The sequence below is a fragment of the Anomalospiza imberbis genome, chromosome 1 (assembly GCF_031753505.1).
Source record: "Anomalospiza imberbis isolate Cuckoo-Finch-1a 21T00152 chromosome 1, ASM3175350v1, whole genome shotgun sequence".
In the NCBI taxonomy this organism is placed as follows: Eukaryota; Metazoa; Chordata; class Aves; order Passeriformes; family Viduidae; genus Anomalospiza; species Anomalospiza imberbis.
Window position 1 is genome coordinate 18132894 of NC_089681.1, and position 14103 is coordinate 18146996.

The window sequence follows — 14103 nt, forward strand, 5'->3', positions numbered from 1 at the left end:
CTGCTTAGCAATATTGAAATGTTTTGTTGAATATTAAGATTGAATAAGCAGACAAGGTATGTGGCATGTACTCAAATATTTTTTAATGAAAATTTCTGACCCAAATGACCTTTGAAAGGTAGAAGCTGTCATTCCAAGAAATACATAGGGACAGGCGTCATCTTTTATGGCGCAGAATCTGACACGCTTTCAAAACGCTGGCACCGAAAGGGAGACTTGGGGACAATTTTTGGCATAAACGTTAAGAAAAAGTGCCTAAACACTGGAAGAAACAGAAAAACTCACACCTTTTTGAGAATTTAAACTAATCTATGATGCTTCGGGGTATTTTACTCTAGAATAAGTATTTTGTCTTCTATGGTGCTATACAGTACATACAGCAGGGAATACCACTTTTGAGAAGCAAAATAAGCCTCATGATACAAATCCTGCTCACTACACTTAAGCAAACTTTCTTCATATTGAATCCAATATGACAGCTTATGAAAAGTAGAGGAGAGAATTTGGTCCATTATGTGGCTATCAGATTTAAATTACACCAATAACTGAGACGCATGGGGTATCAGTGACAGGAATACTGGACCCAGAGTGTATGATTACTCAATTACTTCAATGTCTGTTGGATGCTTAAAGGCTAAAACAATTTTGGGTTCCTTCCAGTCAGTGCATATCACTGTCAGCTCTTCAGACAGTTTACCTTTCCCAAGAAGCTTTTGCTTACCTTATCACCTTCCCAGATCTGCTGCCTGCATTCTCCAATTACTGCACTTAACTGCAAGCCACGTTACATATACTTTACACTTCATCTTTATCTGTTCCATTTTGGTGATGTGATATTAGGCAAACATCTTAAACTTACAGCACTGGGCTTTAAGTCACTGACATTTTAGATTTATTTTTCCCAAAGCTTTCAGTTTTAGCAGGAGCTCAAATGGAGCACTGAGAAAGCGGAGCAGGGAGCTTGTAGCCACAAATGTGAAGGCAGTTTGGGAAATTAATGTATTCTTAAAGTGCAAGACAAAACCAGGTAAAAAACTTCAGTACTTAGTAATTATGACTCATGAAGGAGATTGCAAAATTTAAAGTTGGAAAGAAAGTTAAAACATAAGATAATATGAATCAAAAAGGAGAAACATGAGAAGCAAGTGGTCTAATTAATGTAGGTTATAAGAAATCTATAAAAGATAATATAATAGCTGGAAATAATTCTTAAAACTGTTATCATTTCTATTTTAAAATCTTGAAGGAAAGAAGCTGTTCACAGAGTGGGATAGAAATATCTACTTCCTTTATTAACCACTTTTATCTGATTTAACTTTACCCTGCAGTACCACTACTTGAAATGTAATGGATCATTCAGGGAAATAACAGCCAAGACATAGATTACTTTATAAAAGGAATGTGCTTAATACTTAATATCAAAATCAAATGTGTTTGATTTTTCTAATTTGTCACATGGGTCTTGCTTATGTGTGCTGATAAAATTAATTCATAACCAAATGGCTGCTGTTTCCATCAATTACACATTTTGAGCATCAGTCATCACTTTTTACAAATTCTCACTAATATTTTTCTTGGTTTGTGGTTTCTCTGAACTCTTTCCTGATCCAAAACTAAAGGAACAGTTGTGTAAGACAAAAAAAAAATCAGCAAAGACAAATAAGATGCATTTATCATAGTCAATATATGCAGAAAATTCATACCAATAAAGGAAAATACTAAGAAAATCAGCAAGTACTACAATTAATCAAACTATTGATATTTCTAATTTTTTCATATTAAAATATGGTTGTAATATGATATAATCATATCAATACATTGAAAATACTGTCTAAAGAAAGTGGGGCTGTCCACACAACTTCATATTTCTTATCCCTATGCTTCCAGGGTAAGGAGGCTTACAAAGCACAAAAATCCCAGAACAGAGGGCTAAAAACCTAATTAGCTCTTCACAATTAGGCTACAGTCAGAACCAAGGCTCTGAAAGGTACTTTACAGGCAGTGAAGGCCCTGATTTGAAACCATCTTTGGGTTACTGACATCTTCAGGGAAGCACTTCAGCATTCATTTGATTATAAGCTAATGCTTAAACAGGGCTGACTCAAAAAATATGAGAAACTTTCTTTATTGAGAGGATTTCATCAGCACTGCTGGTTGCTTAGCATGTAAATCATGTTGAAGGTATGTAAATCATGTTTTTTAAATATCAAGTCCAAATCATACACACATATCCTACCCATGTGTACATAAAACATAATCATATAAATTCATGGACTGCTTTTCTCAATAAGGCCATATAAACACACCCCATTATTTAAAATTTAAGAAAAAACCCTCCTTAGGTAATTATATTAATCATTGATTTGAACTTTGCATAATTCAGAGGTAGTAACCCAAAACCTGTCTCAAATTAGAAAAAAAATTGATATGGTAGTAGTTATTGTTAAGGTGGAATTCTTGTGATTGAACTATGTATCTGGTAGTGTTTCAGATAATTAAACTGAGCTCTAAGTAATATGAAAGGGTACAGTTATGGTCAGTTTTTATCTTCTAGCACTGCAGGGCTGTTGAGACTTGAAAATTATATGCAGGCAGGTTTGGAATGGGTCCAAGGTAGACCACACTGGACTAAGTAACATCTGGTGTATATGGCTTAGGTTTTTCAGAAGTGTGTCTGGACAGCTGTAAAATAGCAATTACATACATCTCTGACTAAAGGCTACATGTAAAGCTGGCGGAGTTAACCGTGTGTTACTTGGAAAGGCACTGCTCTCTTCTCAGAGCTGGGTACAACCATCCTGGAACATGTGCAAAGACATTCCAGTTATGCTGTAAAGAATTTATTTTACATCAAGTGAATGAGAAATTCTTGTAAAACTTTTGTCTTTGACTAACATTTCTCCTACCTCTCTTTCATGTTTAACAAGTTGAAAATAAAACAAAATCAAGACACTTCCAAGAGCCCGGTCCGGCCTCAGGACGTTACCAACATGGACAACACGCAGATGACTTCAGAAACTGTTACCGTGGCATAAAGTGCTCCAGAAAGCACCTGAGCCACCCAGTGCCTTGGGTGTTACTGCAATGACACTGTGTAAGCACGAAAGAGCATCTGACCTGGCATAAGCCTAAAAAGGTTTCTCCATTTAAAAAGAGATCAAGGGAACCAAAAAGATGCATCTAAGAAATCAAGGAATGTTTAAGTACAAGTCAGGATTTTTTTTAACAAAAACAAATTGGCACAAAAACACCAAAAACATTTTTCTATCATTTGACAGACAAATTTTTGTTGGAAAAGAAAGAAGATTTGGGCAGAAAAAAATGTAATTGATCTTTAGTGAAACAAGTAAAAGGCAGGAAAGCAATTGTATAGCTAAAATCATAGGCTGTCTTTAAAATAAGTTACATATTTAGGTTATTTTTACCATTCCCCAAGGAGAGCTGTTTGTTCCTGGGAGTGGCCACAAGACATATGAGGCTGTAAGGGATAGCCTAAACCTCAGCTTTCCAAGATAACTTCCACCTCCCAGTTCAGTGTGCTGAAGCCTCAGACCTCATGACCACATGGTTGGTTGCATTTTTGTTTCTTAGTAGAAGCAGCTGAAATGCCTATTGATCAAATTTGCCTTGTCTGTGCCAGGATGGGGATGCTGGCTGCTTTGCAGTGACTGTAGGAGCAGTGCTGGTCTTTGATGGAGGAGCTCTCACTCCACCACATTCCAGTGTTTCAGCCACTTTGCTGCTGTGACTGGAGGTGTGAGCACAGCATGGGATTGGGCTCTTCAGGAGGGAGAGATAGGGCAGTGTGGTTCACACAGAGGGCTCTACTTCAGTTGTAGGGAAAGGAAAACACAAGAATTTTCTCTAAAGATCACCACAAAAAATATGCTTTTTCTTTATAATTAAGCTCATAGCTATCCCAAAGGCATGCTTGAGACAGTACTAATAATATATTGTTACATATAAATAAATAATAAATATGTGAGATGCTGGTGCCCATGGGGAGCTCCTGCTAAGAGCAAACCTCTCCCACTAGTTTGGGTGCCCAGCAAAGTTCCAGTTGTGGTAACTAAGTCCAGTCAATACTTCAATAAGATTGGGCCACATATGTTCAACATGCCAAGCCATTATTAGTCCTTGAGCCTCTAAGATCTGAATCTTTTTTCTTCTTCTTTGTACGCAACACAACGCATTTTTTTCCAATGGGATGTCTGAGTGTTGTCTCCTGCTGCAGCCAACCCCCAGCATGGTGAAACACTGGGCTGGGCAGGTTGGTCACACTCCATCAGGTTGGCTGCAACACCAGCAACTTCAGCTGTCACTCCTGGCTGGCTGGAAGCCACTTTATGAAGGTTTGTGACCTGTTGCTTTCACAAAGACTCATACTGCAAAACTCCAAGAGACACCCAAGCACAAAGCACCTGCAAAATTCACTTACTCCAGAAATATATTTTTCATTTCACAGCATCTGAAACCATTAAGTAAGAAAATAATAGTGTTCCTGAAAGTGAAAAAAAAATAAGCCAAACCATTTTCCTTCCAAAGTGTGAAACATAATTCCTAGGCTATAAGTATGGCCAAATTTTATCACTCAATTACATTTTTGCTCATTTTAAATCTAAATCTAATGCAAACTGCAACTGAGATTTTTACAGCATATCACCTCCATATTTAAAATTCTGTCACTAATTCCAATATGTCAGATTTCTTACAGGCAAAACGGACCTTTAAAAGCAATGGTTTATATTAAAAAGGGCTTAAAGGGCTAAGGAACTCTTTAAAATAGGAATGCTCATTGCAAAGGTAAAGTAGAGAGAAGTTAGAGTGCAAGAGTTAGAAAATGCATGATTTTGTCTTCAGAGCAGAAGGTTACCTATGCAAATATGCCACTGCCTAGCAAAACATTTCAAGTGACCAAGGTCAAGGATGAGCAAAATTTTACTACCAGAAATGAGACCTGGTTACTGGTCCTGTGGAGCTGAAATGACAGCTGGGCAGAGCCCCCTTAGAACCACTATCTGTCTGAGAGATGAAGAAATGCAGAGAGGTGAAGGACTGAAAATATGAAAGAAGGGGCACATAAAAATTTTCTGTGCAACAGTGTCACTTCCAAGTTTTCTTCTCAAAACTCTGCCTTGCTTGAAGACATGCTCCACATTATAAACTGTTTTGTAGTCATTTCAGTGTGGCAGATGTTAACACCACAGTCACCCAGCAGTGTGTACTGATATGCTGAGCTGCAGTTATTTGCTGGCATTTTACTCCTGCTTCACCACCTTGCACTGTATGCTTATGCTGGATACCCTAAATTCAGCTCAGATCACAGTCTTTAAGCAGAGAGAGCAACATCCACATTCAGAGCTACCCACCTGCCTGTTTCTGCAGTGCCAGTGCCATAAAATATTTCTCTCCAAGCTTCCTTGGCAATAGTTGCTAACCTGAGGGGGAAAATTATTCCCTGCTTTGTGCTCTCCAGATATATACCATCTCCAAGAAGTCATTCTTTAAAATACTAACAGCTTAGTATTTCACTATTTTTTCACTTTTACATGGAAAATACTATTACTTGCAAAGTACTCTCAGCTTTTCTGCATCTGAAACTATTCTTTCTGATATAAAATACAGGGAGCACAGAAGAGGTCCAGCTGCAAACTGAAATTCAGACAAACTTCTAAGTAAAACCATGGCCAGGAATGGCTTCACACTGACCTGTAATTCAATAACAACTTGATCAATTTTTATAAGGCCCAAATACCTAAAAGGTCAAGGAAAAGGCAAACATACTTTTTATAATAAATTTTGGAAGTTCACCTACACCCACATCCCTGGGTGACCTATAAGTGGAGTCACTCAGGAACTATGTGATGCAGCTGTGGACTACTGGAGGGAAAACCAGCAGACCTCTGCAGCGTAGGTCCAAGGCTGTCTGAAACTACTCATTCACTTGAACTTGCCTCACATCCATGCTGGGTGGACACAAGCTAGGAGGCAACTTTTTTACTTTTGTGACTGAAGGCCAGGAGCAAAACCCTATGTAGAGTGGGTCTAAGCACACACCACCAGCATGTACCCACGACACTGAAACAGCGTCAGGCAGGCACCTGTCCCATGCTTCCAGGACCCTTCATTTGTATGCAAAAACCATGCAGCAGGTGACACAATGAGAACCCAGCAACATCTCTGACTGACTTTTGCAGAAATACTCTCCTTATAATCGAAGCTTGCTATCCAATTTCTACTAAAGCAATATTCCCAATAAAAAAGCAGAGGAAAGGAGGACGAAGGTAATACAACACCAGAAATAATGCATTGTAGAAGCTTATGCTTGCAGCAATATCTATACAATATTCACAAAGAGGTGGTGAAACTTAGCCCAATTTCAGCCTAAAAAGCATCAGGCCTGTGCTACACTCCTGTTGAACCCCTCCAGTTCCCAGTGAATCCTCTGAGATACCACAAGCACAGGGAAACATCCCTAGCCCAGCATGCCATTCCAGGCCACCACGTGTTCCATGTACTCTGACAGGACCTCTGGGGCATGTTCCCCATTGGGTTTGAATGTAGCAGAAGGCTGGCAGTTAAAAGTATCCTGTCTGCACTTCACAAATGCATGTGGGATTTGTGAAGACAAAAATCTTCTGTATAGCCTGGCTCTGGGGAGGGCTCTCTCACAATGAACAGGCACAGCAAGTTTGGATATACTTTACCTCATCAGGTAGATGGCTTATCAGGACTTAAGCCTGACTATACCTCATAAACATGTCCTTTAAAGAGTCACTCATAAACTGGAAACAACACATCCTGCAAAGGAGAAAGTGTGGCTTACAGTTAACTTATTTATTCCTATCTAACATGCTACAGACGTCCTGATTTTTACAGCATTACATGTTTTGAACCTTTTCAGTGAAGTGGGGGTTTCTCATTTCAGCCTAACTGCTGTTAATCTGTTCCAAATGTTAACATTGCAAATAAGGTCTGGTTACCATCTCTGCCCCAAGTCGATAATAGGAACAGAGCTGATCAGCATCTGGTTTAGTTCAGAGTACAACTTGCTGCCTAATGCTGTAGAATTTGGGTTGGAAGATTGTTGCATTTCATGAACACCACAAAAAAATTAACTAACAACACTCACATACAGTCATGTGTCATTATTTATTGCTCTATAGGCTTGCTAAAGATGGAATATCACATTACCAATTTTGGCAAATTTCAGCATACATAAACAGGCCAAAACCTCTTAACATAAATTTTACCAGAGCTGCCTAATGACAATTAAAAAAAAAAAATCAGTCACTTAATTTTCAAACTTGTGATGGAAAAATAGTTTAAAAATAAGAGAAAAATTTTGATCAGTTCCTTATTTTATCATGTACTTTAAACACTTAACTTGTCTTGTGTCCCATTCATTACAAGGTATTTGGCAATGCAGCACCTTCAATACAGAGAAACCGATGATTATAAATGAAAATGGTCTAAACATTATTTACAAAATATAAATTAGTATTTTAAGGGAATATAAGATTTGACCTAAAACTCACAACATCAAGTTCACATTCAGATCAAGATAAAAACTTCTGCTGAGTTAAATCAGAGCTGATCAAACTCTCAATATACAGAATAATTAATTTCAGGACTGGCTGTGACCCCAGTAACATTCAGAACCACTTCTAATTTTTTTATTCAAGACCTCTTCACACTTTATTCCACATCCCTTTACTGTGTGATCTATCATTTTGCAATTGATCATATAAAAATTCTGCATACAACATATTTTAAATATATTTCTCTTGTTAATGTAAATGGCAGATTATCTTTTATATAGTCAATGAAGACTACAGGATCAAAAGAGCTTGACAACTATAGAAAATAAACCATGGATAAATAATAAAACTTTTAGGTTAGCAAGACATGCTAATTTATATTCCTCAACTACTCATATTGAAGTTCAGTTTGAGCAGAAAAACTAATAACCACCTCAACTATTAAAAGACCATTTTTAAAAATGAATGCATTGAATGCTTAAAACATCTGGAGCCAGTATAAAATGTGCATGAATTCTGCCAAATTTACCCTACACTCTCCTGTCACTCGAAGCACTGACTGGAATGACCCACATGACATAAATTTCTTGTTACCTGTGAGAAATTACTTCTTTCCCCAGACAGATTTAGCTTGTTGATCAGCCAACTAGTAATACAACATTTGTGAAGTTAAGCAGGATAAAACCGATAAGCACTGTATTAATTTCATAGCAACACCTATGAGCAGTGATTTTTTTGGGGAAGCAAAAGATTTCATTGATTATATTTTGCATTTGAGAAATCTGAAGGAGAAAAGCCCTAAATTACTGAATTGAACCAGCCTGCAGAGCCAAGTCAGTAACAAAACTCAGTAAGTTGGAGGTTGCTTTAAGCTGGTTAAGAGAACTCTACTATTACCCACAAGATTTTTGTCATTAAAAAAGATTGAGTAACTCCCACTGCACAAGGGAAAAATAACTAACCAAAGATAATTTCCAGTGAACGTACCTATTTTCTGCATACAGATTTCATCAGAGATGCTTTAAACTACCTAGGGAGGGGAAAAAGGAATAACCCCACATACTGAATGACTTGAGAGAAAAGACATTACTAATGTAACAAAGAACAGCATTTACAGGTGTCTTTTATAGAAAATCAGGATAATAAGGAAATTTATCTACATAACCCTGCTAAAATCATATAAAAAATGAAGACCCACCATACTTAAGCAGGTAAGAAAAATGAAGATATGTTTTAAGATGTCTTTGCAATGGCATGCACCTTCCTTGCCAGCACCAGTTACGTCACTTGAAGACTGAGCCAAGAAATGTGCTAAGTTAAACTTAAAGATTTGAAGATGCATCTGTATGTCTGAAAGATAATTTACTTTATTCAAGCACAGTTAACCTTTCAGTAGTTTGCTGGTACATGAAGTTCACCATGAAAGGAAGGCAAAGTTTGTCTTTTCAAGCTGCCAAGAGAAGCTGTCTCATACTGAGTTCTCCCTTTTTTCCAACCCTCTCTAGGCCAGAGACTTGACTTCACACTTGATGGATAGGTCACTTGCTGGGAATACAAGAAACACAAGTTCAAAGTCTCTTGTAATCAGGTAGACAATATAAACCCTCACCTCCTACCACACAGGGAAATGACTCAGTCATTAGGTTACTGGTAATCCAGTGTGGAATAAACCTTGTGGGTATGTTTTTTTCAGTGGTGAAAAGGTTTCTGTTGGCTTTTTCTTTTTTTACTGTTATGGAACAAAAGCAGCAGTCAAGCCTCAATTTTTTTTTTTTGTAAAATGAAATTCTTGCATGCTAGCCAGTCCTCAGTAGTATAACTTCCCATCTATTTAGTCTTCTTCATTCAAGATGTTTGTGCTCACCTTCCTCCTACTCCCATGGAGGCACTGAAATGCTGGTCCCACAGATTTCTTCTGATCACTGGGGTAGCAACAGCAGACAGACATCCTTCTGACACTTTTGATTTCTCTGGCTCATATACCTAAAATTGACCAGAGGTAAGTGAACACAGCCAATACATGGCAGTCTTCTGGTATTTCTTGTTCACTACCACAGAACACACTCTCAGGTCTCACCCACCAAAAGGAAACAGGGCAGAACAACAGACAAACCACCCAGACATCATCCCTCCATCCTCATATGTGTCACAGCTGGCCACAGCACATGGACAGGAACCTGCCCCAAAGAACCACCACAGAAGATGTAACTGGCGGGAGACAACAGGTGAGAGACTGTGGGAATGGACACGGAGACACAAAGGACTAGGGCTTCTCCAGAACCCAGCAGTGCACAGACTTTGTTATACCTTCCATGCTTCAAGCAGACCTCTAACCTCACTAACTCCTACAATTTCCCATATCTGTAGCCCTTTTTTGCATTAATTTTGTTTAAAATATTGATCTTACTGCTTTAGTCAGCAATCACTTTAATTGCTTTCTTTCTCCACTTTGGTGCAGATGGCCATCTTTGAAAAGGTACTCGTCAACTGCTTGCAAACACAGAGCCAGGGTGATTCAGACAACTATCTGTTCTGCTTCCACTTAGGAGTCTGGCAAATGAAGGACACAAAATAATTTTTTTTAAATGGTGCCTAATGTTAAGAATAAAATCCATGTCTAAGCACTTAAGCACTTAAATATGTGGTCTGATTAAAAAAAAAAAAAAAATTGGAATCAAGAAAGTGCCAGCAAGGCCAGCTGGGAGGTGATGACTTGGAGAATTCCATCCCTAATTTTGTTGTCTAAATAGGAATCCAGGAATAGGGCCCAGGATCTCATTTTGACCAAAATATTTGTATGTATGCTGCCTAGAGCTGGAAGGAATAAATTGGATCACTGATCTCCTCTGAACTGGGAAATCACTGGAATTTTTTTTAAAAGCACTGTTCATGTTATACGGGCATTCAGAAGATTGAATGCGACGGTTGGGCATTGAAAAGACCCAAGAAAGTTTGTTCTTATCCTCAACACAGATGTAGGAGCAGGGTACCAGGCCCTACTGCCTTGGCACAGGAGACCCAGCTGTTATCAACCCAGAAACGGCTCCTTGCACCGACCCCAGCCACCCACCAGCCTATAAGGCTCATACCCCCAAAATTCACTGTTATGTAGTTAGCTGAAACACCAAACTTCCTTCTTGTTCAGCAAACGTCACACTACAAAAAAAGGTCTAAAGGAAATCAGATGTAAATCTCTTGCTAGGCTTCTCTATCCAATTCCAGTTATGGTACCATGTATTGATTTGCTCTCAAAGATGATCTCAAATGAGCACATCTACATCTCCACTGAGAAGATGGTTTGCATGTGGAAAAGCCTTGATTTTCTTTGAAAATACTCTAACAGTTGTAGCTGTTTCTTTCATATGGCTATCAGGCTCAGAATTACCTGAATATGGGAGCTTCCCAAGAGGAGAGAGGAGCAAATTATCCGTATTAGCAAAAGCTCCTTTCTAAGTCTGGGTGGTGCCTACACTTAACCAAATCAAATTTTACTTAAAAGCTTTTTAGAGCTTTTGGCTCCATATAGACATCACATTTCTGGGAAGTTTTGATCAAAAATCTTGGCATGACTACAATTACAATATTGTTACAAGGCACTAAATGGTATTGATATGTTTAAAACAGAAATTCAGTGTTCATTTTATATACAATTTATCTCAATTGCATAAATACCAGGGTATTTATAGATTTATCAGTTTTCATCCTCTCCTTGAATCTTTCAAACATTCAAGCTTACAATAAAGCCTAATAATGGCCAAGCAGCCCATAGAATAATCATTTAAATAAAAAAAGGAGTAGCAACACTGATTTCAGAATTGAACAGACAGCGGCTATTGACTTTTAATAGATTTTTAAATAATTTTTTATGGTTTTCATACTTGACTCTAACTTAAACAGAATAAGCTGCAACAGCTGTCCAGGGAAAGAGATACAATTCTACTGGGTAGTTTTTTTATACTGCTGCCCACCTCATGATCTATCCACATTTACATGGTTTTCAATGTTTAAACTGAAACATTCTCAGATGGGCAGTGACAGCTATGAGTGTAGTATCTGTATTTAATGGAATAAAAAATACAAACTAACTTGTCAGACACACCATGGCGTCAAGCTCAATTACCTAAATAAACAGTGGCAATGGTTAATTTTACTTGCTGCACACTTTTTTGAAACTGCTTCACTGTTGATTTTTGCAGTCTCTTCCTGGGAGGATTACATCTGCCTGGTTTAAAGTTTCACTTCCAAACATCATGTCCAAAACCTAAAAGCTTGCTACAGAAAAAAAAAAAAAAGTATAAATTTGGGAAAAGATCCTTCCTTCTCTGGGGAAAATTAGCCTGGATCCTAAGAGGAATGTTATTTAAGCAAGCCCCATCTATGAGAGAAGAAGTGCAAACAGGTTGTGGCCTGCCCTGATGGAAGCCCACCAGAAACTTCCCATGTGAGCAGGCGCAGTAAATGTGTCTTTCTCCACTGCCTTGAGGTAGATGCCTACATGCCACCCAAATGTCATGAGGAACCATAAGTTCACATTGAAAGCAGTTAAAATACACAGGGATGATGAAACATTTTTGCACCACATTTTTTTTTATTTTAAACACAACCTAGCACCTATCATTATTTTGGCAATGCAAAAGTGCAGCAGATGTCACCTTCTGCAGGGCAGAGAGCTAGTGGATCTCTGCTTACTCACTCAAGCTGAAAAGGTGGCTCATCCTCCCTCCAGCCATCTCTTTGACTTGGATAAAGAAAGAGCCTCCCATCTGGAACTGTTTTCCTGAAGTGATTCACCCCATGCTGTTTCACACACATGCACAAAAAGGCCCAGTGACTGTGAGACCCAAATAGCAGTAACGTCACCATAACAGATCTTTCCACTTCCAGGTCATTCAGCACGGATAACATCCAACCTCAGACACACTTTGTCAAGCACCCACAAAGGGTTTGAGCAGACTCAGTCCAAGGCAAAGGCTTACATGCTGACCTTCAGGTGTGCACTAGTCACTCAGTGCACTGAAGCCAAGTGTGCAAAACCTTCACAGAGCCAGGATCACTCCAGCAACTGATCCATCTGTGCCTCCAATTTACACAGTCCCAAAGCAAAACCAGATCTTCTGCAAGATTCTCCAGCTGTGGAGATGCCAATGGGAGAAAAGTAAAGCAGAGGACAGAACAGTCCTTTTAGTAGGAGCAAGATCCTGTGGGGAGACTCAGGGACTCATGGCAAAGTGCAGCCCTAGTGGCAGCTGGGCAGAGCTCAGGTGCTGTGCTGGGTCTGCGAGCACACGGCCCTGGCCACCAACTCTGCAGGCTCCGGGCTGTGCCAGGCCAGGCTCATTTAGCGCTTTGCACCATGACTGCTCAGCTCTGGGATCCCGAGTGCAGATGAATGGCATGTTCTTTGCAACGTGCCAGTGGAAACCCCACTATGGCACTGGGTTGAACAGGCCTGTGTGCTTCTCTAGCCTTTCTTCCTTCCTGATAAGCATTGAAAGGATTGCATTGCTTTGTACAGGGGCCTTCCTCCTAACAGGGCAAAATAAAGTCACCTATGAAATGCACTGATAAAGGTTTTTCATTTCACATCCAGCAACTGAAAAACAACTTTACCAGGTGATGTTGGTGGGGTTGAGTTGTCTTTGGTTTTTGGGGGGCTTTTTGTTTGTTTGTTTGGGTCTTTCTTGGTTGGTTGGTTGGTTTTTATTATTGTTCTGGTGGGGGTTTGGATTTTTTGTGTGTTTTTTGGGGGAGGGGTTGGGTTTTGTTCTTTAGGGCTTTTTTTTTCAGTTTATTTTTAAGAGGCACATTAATGACCCATTTATTGCTGGTAACTAGTCTCTGGGTAGACTCAAGCAGTCTGTTGTACTACTGTAAACAGTAGTACAGAGGACTACTTGCTGTAGTTAAGCAATAGTCCTGACATTCTGTTCAAACACTGAACAAGTACTAAGCAGTATTTTGAGAAATACTAAGCCGCATTAATTTTATAGACAAAACCACAGTCAAAAACTCTGCTAATGCTCCTCTACTCTGACACCAACTTGAAGGAGGGTAGGTGTAGTCGTTTCCTGCATAAGGGTATGTGCACATCACATAGCACTGCTTCACTGGAATCTCTATGGTTTAGACTATAACGGAGTTTTGAGTTTAGAGCTGAATATATAGAAATTCTTAAATTACAAGAATTATTATTGCAAACTTGACTGCAGCCACAGTTGGTGTTCTTGGAAGATGAGAGTGCAAGTAACAAGAAGCTAACAAATTCATGCCAGTAAGTCAAGTTTAATTTGCTTTCCTTTTCCCCTCCCTTCTAAAGCTGGCTGAAATACAAGTTCCACTGTAAATGCACTGACTAGCAAACATGGATGCCATTACAAATACAGCAGTGCCAAGAGGAAGTCCTCCGTTGACTATTAACAAAGTTTCCAATAGCAACTGCAAGATATTCTGGGCACTGAACCGAAGAGATTTAGGGATATATTCTAAACAAGATGTGCTTTTTGCAGCTACATAATATGAATTGTATAACGTTTGGACAAAAGGTTTTGAAGAAGTTACCAAT